The sequence below is a fragment of the Dermacentor albipictus genome, unplaced genomic scaffold (assembly GCF_038994185.2).
Source record: "Dermacentor albipictus isolate Rhodes 1998 colony unplaced genomic scaffold, USDA_Dalb.pri_finalv2 scaffold_25, whole genome shotgun sequence".
Lineage (NCBI taxonomy): Eukaryota > Metazoa > Arthropoda > Arachnida > Ixodida > Ixodidae > Dermacentor > Dermacentor albipictus.
The window spans coordinates 1,140,306-1,148,883 of record NW_027225579.1 but is presented as its reverse complement, the minus strand read 5'-3'; the positions used below and the strand labels follow the sequence as shown (position 1 = coordinate 1,148,883).

Below are 8,578 nucleotides of genomic sequence, written 5' to 3'. Positions count from 1 at the left end.
GACCTACAAGAAAATGCACCCTGAAGAAGACTGTACCTCATTTTCATATTTACTACAAGTATGCAAATGTAATTCTTGCAGATTAAGTATTTGTTCGATTACTTGTACTCGTTTTAATGCAGTGCTTTTCTTTGTAATGGTTTGTTCACAAATCCACAGTAAAGCGTAATTTTGGGGTGAAAAATGTCAGGCAAAGTATTGGCATGTACTTGTAAGTGAAAAAGACAAGTATACTTTACGTAGGTATTTCTGTACACCAACTTGAGCTTTCATTAAGCCTGAAGTCATCCGGCTTAAAAAAAAAGCATGTCATAAATGTCCCAAGCACTGTTTATTGGACCTTCTAACGGTATTTCGATGCATCCAGTCTGCCGAGAGAAGACCGCTGGAGTGGGTTGCTTGGGTGAGAGCGAGCAGGGCACCTGAAAAAGTAAAGCCAATAATTTATCTTGACTCATGCAACAGGTTGGCACATAGGCAAATTCGCCTATGTTTCCACAGATAAGAAAGGTTCAGCATTCCGGTCATAGGAGATAATGAATAAATCTTATTGAAAAATATGTGGTTTCATGCAATGCCTATGTTTCAAGGGAACATGAATTACTGTGGGAGAATAAGCTGTCATAATTAGCAGGCGATTGAAGCAAGCGTTATAGGAAAAAGATGGACACATCGTTTGATTAGCAATAATTACTAGTATTGAAGCAACAGAATACAAACATGAAATACCTTTAAAAACAACACCGACAGGTTGAGATAATAAATTATTCAGAAACTAAACCCTTCTGCCAGCAAAATACCGTAGTGTACTGGCTTTGACATTGCGCTGCTCAGGCAGACGGCATGGGGTTCAATCCCGGCCACAATGGCTGCATTTAGATGGCAGGGAAATGCCAAAACCCCTATGTAAGGTCTATTGGGTACACGTTAAAGGAGACTAGGGATCCCGCCAACTTGAAGTTATAAAAACCGGGGTAAATTTCGAGATAAGCAAACTCACAAAAGTAGAAGGCCCTGGCCATGCGAAGACCATATAAAGCCTTTTAAGGTAGGTGCCAGCAGCCGCAAAATTTCTTGCAAAAGCGAAATATAGCAGAAGCGGTATTTTTCCGTAGATCACTTTTGCAAGGTATTTTACAACTTGACACCCGACATGTTGGGCATCTACGGGCAACAGCAATTCTTGCACAGATCATAGCAAACACTGTTGCACCTAGGTATACATAGACACATAGGTATAGGTACAGTCGCCGACTGATTTTCCGGACTCCGAAAATTCGGACTTGATTACTCGGTCTGCTTCACGGCACCGCCATTCTCCCCATGGACCATAATGTATAACAACTTCCGAAAGTTCGGACGCCTTGCAACCTCTCGTTTGATTTTTCGGACACTCCTTGAGCCAACTTGATCGAGAGCACCATGCACCGACTCTGACCGTTGCATCGTTCTACTTGCTGAACGACATTTTTGTTTTCAACGGAGCCTCCTTGCTGCCCCACGAAGTGGCGCTACTGCAAATCCCTGCTCATCATCATCGTCTCTGCCTGGTTTGTAGCTACAGCAGTTCCGGTCTCAGCTTAGTATGCCATGTCAAGACAATCCAGCAGCTGATTTGTTTGTTTCTTCGTGCACGACGCTGCGAGTAGGCCAGGTTTTTTGTTTGTGCAACTGATGTCGGCGTGACGATGTTTGATGAAGCAAGATGGGTCAATTCATTCCACTAATATCTAGAATAGCTACCTGTAAGCACCACCTACCTTTCAACAACATTTGCAAAGCAAAAAACCTCATCCTGAAAAGTCTGCACATGAAGACATCGGTAGCAACTTCAGCGTGGGGCCTCAAGATAATTCGGCAAGCCAAGAAATTACTGACAGCACGAGTGCAAGCATGCCAACAGGAAATCAGTGGCTGAATAATGCACCTTCTACCAATTGGTAGACAGTGCATTTTCGCAAAGCCCTAACTACAGCAGATCATTGTTCAGGAGTTCCCGAATGCACAGCTCTATGCCATTTTCACACCGACTCTAGGGAAGCACCTCTGCACAGTTGCAAGAAAAAAAGCTAGATGCCCCAAGAGAAATGAGCCCACTCAAGCCATGGAAGTTGTGTTTACCTTGTCTTCCTACAACTACTCAAAACCTAGGACTGCTGTTTTGCACAAGGGAACAAACGTCAACATTGGTGCCTCGCCCAACACAAGTGGTCTGCGCTGTAGAAGGTGCCATCAGTCAGCCCACAGATGAGGCCCACACCAGTGCTGTCAGTGTGCTGTACAAATTGCAGAAGCAGAGCCTACAAGCTTGTCTGCCTTAGTGTGATCGTACCAATGAACGAAAACTAACGAATCAAGTTTGTTTCGTGCCGAGAACAGTTGCCTCATGCTGGCTTGGTTTGTTGTGTAGGCATGTAAATAATGAAAAGGCCTGCATCACTATCTCTGAGAAAAAAATCATGTAACAAAGCACGTACAGTACATAGGTGCAGTGTCTGTCACATACCATTTCGTGCAGTAGAGGCTACATCGGATAAACCGGCCAATGTATAAATGACTGGCAGCGTGACCAAGCAAACTTGATGCATGGGTCAGTTAGCAGTGGTAGTGCACTGCTCTCGGCGCACATGCACCTATGTTTGAAAGCTGCTTGATCGTGACAAAATATAAAGACAAAAGCGCTGGAGAGATATCTGAGGCTTTTCTTATATGTATGACGAGGAACCTAGCGCTAGCTCCTCATGCAGAGAATTACTAGACAGTGAGACTGCTTCTTATCATTGTAAAACAAGTGTCACGCTCACCATGTGATGCGTCCTTTTCGTTTCTGTGCGAACAGCATGTATTCAGATCTATTCTCCCCCTTTCACCTTTTGCACAATATCACTGTGCGAGCAATAATACTGAACTGTTAGTAGCACTCTGTCCTGTTGCCTCCTTTCTTTTCTTGTGAATTGTGCGCTAAATAAGGCTTTTTTTGGTGAAAGAGTGCTAGTTGAACGCATAAACTAGCGCCATGGCACTTTGCAATAAAGGACTGTTATAATTCTCTAAAAATTTGTCCATGCAGAACAGTGTCAACAGAACACCTTAAAGAAAGAACATGAGTGTATCTATCATAAAGACCAATCCTTGTCTTTTTTCCTTAACATAATTTTCAATACCGATATTGAAGTACAAGCTCACCATATTATATCACCTTGTCAATGAAGCAAGGCACAAGGTGCCCAACTGTCGCGGGACCAACTTGGATGTGGAGATCAGCGCAGATCAGCAACATAGCATGGTCTGCTTACACTTCTTCTCCAGGTCCAGCCATACCTACAGCAGCTATAAAACATTTGAGCTTAGAATCACAAGCGAAACAATATAAAAAGTGACACTGAACAAAGCAACTTTCGTTAAGCATAAATAGGATCGAAATGCTGACATTATGCCCATAAGTAACTTCACTTTGAGCAACAAAGCATCCAATTTAAGAAAGATTATATGTATCAGCTATCTATGTGAGAAAGATTAATCGAACGCCCTCTATTTGCCATACCCCTCCCCTTATCCATGGATGTCTCCCTGACTGAGTAAGCTGATCCCAGGTATAGTGTAATTAAAGGTTGTCACTTGGTGGGCCAATCCCGATACCATTGCATGACTTGTACAATAATTTTAATGTGTTGTAATGCTGGCCATCCTGCAGGCACTGCAACATTATAGCACCCATAAGGCTAATGGTATTACCTGATAAGGTTAACTAATAGGTGTCCCCAGAAGCATAACTCGGCATGTATACTCGGAGGCCATTATTATAAGAGAAGCAATGGCAGAGGTGAAGCTTTATCCTGTGCCATATGCAAAATGGCCGAGCACGTCCAGCTTCTGGTTACATTCTCACTTGTGACCACTGCAACAGGCTGACTGACATGCGTAACCAGCAGTTTGTAGGACCACATTTTCATAACCTGCAATTTGTTTTACATCCTGAAGAGATCAGCCTCAAGCTCCATGATGCGCTGCACTCAAGAAGCATTATAAACTGGCAACATTTAAATGCTATGCTGCATGGTTTGTTGCATGCTTTAGGAATTTACTTATTTATTATACACAAAGCTCATAGGCTCCAGTTGGAGTATTGCATGAGGTAGCAAGAAAACAAATTCTGAACTAACAAGGAGAACATTCAACAAAACAAGTCAGACCAAAGAAGAAAAAATAACATACTCTCATAATGGGACTATGTATCTGGCAGCTAGCTTCTAAAAAAGACAATTAGGAATGTTTTACTACTGGTAGCGCTTTAGGGGATGGAATGTAGAATTCCAAGCTTCATACACTTTTAAGCCACCTTTCGTGGCTTTTTGTTTTGAACTCCTATTCTCTGTACTATTATAGAAATAAATACACCCCCTCCAAAATAAAACAAAGAAAATCATGTAAAGCACAGTAATGTAACACAATAATGTAATGCATAACAGTGAATACTTAGAAAAATGTAAATAAGAACATGGAGTCTATGTGGGCACACATGTTAGAAGTCTACATGAAAGCATAATAATAAAGGTGAGCAAAGCATTTATGCCTTTGTCGGGCAACCTGCAGCAAGACATACAGGTTAAATGATATGCATGCCTCACAACACAGTCCCTAAAAATATCTGTCACAATACAGTGAGTAGGTATATCATGCATATCTACAATAGCTCCTAATTATATTTAACTCAGAGGGGGCTACCTATGTAACTTGATCAAACTGAAGGTGGGCCAAATTCTAAATATACGATTCAAGTAGACAGAAAATGGACGTTATGAAAATGCATCTACAGCAAAAGTGTTGTACATTATTGTTGTACATTATGTCATACCTGCCAACCTGTGAACATAATATTTTGTAAAAATGCTGCAGACACTAAATTCTTTGTTGGGGACATAGCCCACATTATTTTAAAGCTTGCTCTCAGCACCCCCATTGTTGCATACACACACACATTATTAATAAAGGGAAAATCGCACATCTACCCGCTCGTAGCAATTGCTACAAAAGAAACCCGTACGGATTCCTCGAAAGGAAAGCCTCACAGTTGAAAAAAAGAAACCGTCCAGGTCTGGGACTCAAACCCGGGACCACCGCCTTTCCAGGACAGCCGCTTTACCATCTAAGATAACCAGGCGGCTAGCAGATGGCCGGGCCAAGTCGAATTTGTCGACAACATGAAGCAAAGGCAAGGGTCTGACGTAATAGTTCTGCGGAAACGCGCAAGGTGTAGAGAAGTAATTAATAAAGGAGAAAAAATATTACGTCAAACCCTTGCTTTTGCTTCGCGTTGTCAAGTAATTCGACTTCGCCCTGCCATGTGCTAGCCAGCTGGTATTCTCAGATGGTAGAGTGGCTGCCTCGGAAAGGCAGTAGTCCCGGGTTCAAGTCCCGGACCAGGACAAATTTTTCTTCAACTGTGCGGCTTTCCTTTTGAGGAACACATACAGGTTTCCTTTGTAGCAAATGGTACGAGCGGGTGGATGTCTGACTTTCCCTTTATTAATTACTTCTCTCCACCTCGTGTGTTTGCGCAGAACTATTACGTCACACACACATTATCAACCATTATTTAACTTGTCGTGCAGCACGAAAAGCAGCAGCGAACTTGAAACCAGTAACTGACAACATTTTTTTTTAGATTACAGAGCTTTACGCTGCTTCAGGAATTTATCTGACTAAACTTCCTAAAAGCAAGTGCCCCTCTGATGTTCTCGTTAGAGATATTGCATCGCTAATAATAAAGCAGTACAAGTACCATTACAATTAATTTTTTACATGCATTTTAACAATGTCATGCCGTCAATCTCTCAACAGCTTTAAAACATCTTAACCAACACAACTTCATTGTCTTTCTAAAATGACATTCATAAAATTGCAAAATGAGCCCACATTTGTAAACCCACGAAAAATTCAGGAGAGTTTCCAAACATGGATGATACCAACAAAATCTGCAGCTCGTGTAAGTGGCAGCAACTACTTTGCACACACCTTGTCACAGCATGTACATCAGGTACTTTTCCGTGCTGTTGAGGCTGCAGAAGTGCCGCAGGTGCATATGTGGAGGTGCCTCTGGTTCACAAAATCTTGCCATCCCTAAACAATAATAAATACTTATTTATTGTAATCCCTGCTGAAACTACAAACTTGTGATATAAAAAGATCACGTCATATTTTGAAAAAAGTCTCATACAACCAGTTACATGAAGCTGCAACTGGTTGCGCAAATATCTGATTGTAACATCACAGGCGGTTAAATAACACGTAAATCGAACTGTAGAGAACATGAATCTACTATGAAAAGGTTCACACAAACGTACAGCTGTATAACGTGAAATGTGAATTGTACTATCAAAAAATTCCTTAGGACATGAAACGCGTTCCATAACCTAACTTGTCTATGCGGCGCAACAAAGCACTACTCCCAAAGGACGATGCGCTTAAAATTACAACAGACCACCTCATTTCTGGAGGGACAATACAGAAAAGAGAAAGATTTTTCGATTAAAAAGAAACATTGCTTATGTAATTTCGGCTTCTCTGCTAGATCGGAATCCTTTACAAGTACACGAAAACACACAGGACACTAATACATGTCATCTGACGACACTCTATAAACAGAAGAATTTCCATACAAGCTCAAAATCTGGCCATGCGTCGACGAAGAAATCGGGTGCCATCTCGCGCAGCTGTTAGCTGTGACGACGACACATCGACGTACTACTTCTAGAAATGCCTATACATTTCTTAATGAAAAATTATGTACACAAACAGTAACTTTCTTTGCTTGAATTTTTGTGCCCATTTAGATCAAAGAACCACCCGCGCTAGCGTGCTTCATAGGTGAAAGTAAATAAACCACAGATAGAGCTGTTGGTAACATGAACACGTTTTAGGGCAATTTCTATGGAACTTTTTGCTAAACGTGCACTGCGACATGAAGAACAACCATTTGAAAAGCACATTTATAATTCTTGCTGCTTTACAAATCCGGATCCGGTTGTTGTACGGATCTTGCGATACGTACAACAACGCACACTTCACGAACCATAGACAGGAAGAATGCGCGCAAGCGCCGGACTTACCTTTCTAGGCGTACTAGGAAAACGCTCCTTTTAGTGTCGCAGGTGCCGTGGCATCGACTGCACCAACGGTCCTTCCGGCGCACACACTGTTGAATTGCGGATCAACTACAGGACGTAAGAGCACAACTTTCACCAAATTCTTCCGTACAGCGCGATACGATGCGACAGTGCCAGAGGAGGAGATCCTGTTCATGAGCCCGGAACAAAGGAAGCGCGAAGGGTCATATCTTCGACATCGGCGCACCACACGAAGGATACTGCGGGCTACATTACGCGGTCCCAGGGGTTTTGTGATTCTAAATGCATACAAAATGCACCACAATTTCTCTCGGCACAGCGTACACACGATTAAACAACTACATCGGACGGCGTCAATGCAGCAAGCATTCACATGTGGCGACAACTGAGGACGGCAAAATAATATCACCTGTAACTTTACCGGCGCTCCCTGTGCTGCCATCTGTAGGCCGCCACCGAAAGCGACCGTGCTTTCCGTGATCTCATGGATGGTGACGGCGTTGTATTTCGATGTTATGCGAGTCGTACAGCGTCTTGTACGACGTGTTTCAGCAACGTTGCTTTTAATAGAGAGGACAGCAATCTGCGTATACGCCGTATAGACGTCTCACCCACTTGAAAAAACACAACAGCAAATTTTCAGTCTGTCGTATTTTGGGACGTTGTGACTGTCGTTCTGTGCTCTGTAGTGTGACGCCCTGTAGTCGAAAATTCTGTAGTTCCTGATCAATATTTAATAAAAATTGACAGAGGCCATTTTAAGGATATGTAAAATTATTAATACGAAATAAAAGAAAAAAAAACAAAGGTAGAAAAAAAAATGCCTTTCGCCAAGGATTCGAACTTTGGACCTAACGGCTCCGAGACAAGCATCTTACCACTACACCACGCCGAACATGGCTGCCAGTACGTTTAAGCTATGTCAAGAATGTAAATTGCTGTCTGGGTTGCTGTTTACATTTGCATTTTAAAAGCCATGATGCGCTTTCACTTCACCGCGTCAACTGCCGCATCTCTAGATGAGCAAAAGCGTTGTTACCATCGCCAGGTACATCGTGGAGTGCTAGACCATCGATTGTGCTGTAACGATATCCATATTTCATACGAAATTCAGAAATAGACAAGGGTGACCGGGGACACTGAGGGTTGTTACTGCTAATTTCGACAGTTGTCTCTTGCTCTTTACACTTTTGAGCTCGCATATAATTCGTGTGTTCAATGCAATATAGCTACATAAACACTCGTGGGTGAGTCTTCGTCTCGACAGAATACTGGCTTCTCACGGCAGCGCTGTACCAGATTAATGAGACCCGAGCGAGACAGCTTTTCACGCAACTTTGTGGAACAATCCAAAGCTTCTTTTCCGCTTCGCATATGCTTGTGCAGCATTTCTGGGAAATTAACTAATGTGTCAGGGTAACCGCACATGTAAGTCCACAGGCCTGTGTGCC

General features: G+C 42.5%; 1 long non-coding RNA gene across 1 annotated transcript; it reads right to left on the bottom strand.

Annotated features, from left to right (window-relative positions):
* Nucleotides 1-222: 222 nt before the first annotated feature.
* On the bottom strand, nt 223-7,513 carry LOC135914835 (uncharacterized). Its single transcript, XR_010568430.2, has 4 exons — nt 7,110-7,513; nt 6,016-6,120; nt 3,187-3,330; nt 223-422 (listed from the first exon to the last, which is right to left on the bottom strand). It is a non-coding gene; the product is annotated as an uncharacterized lncRNA (long non-coding RNA).
* Between the last annotated feature and the right edge of the window lie 1,065 nt (nt 7,514-8,578).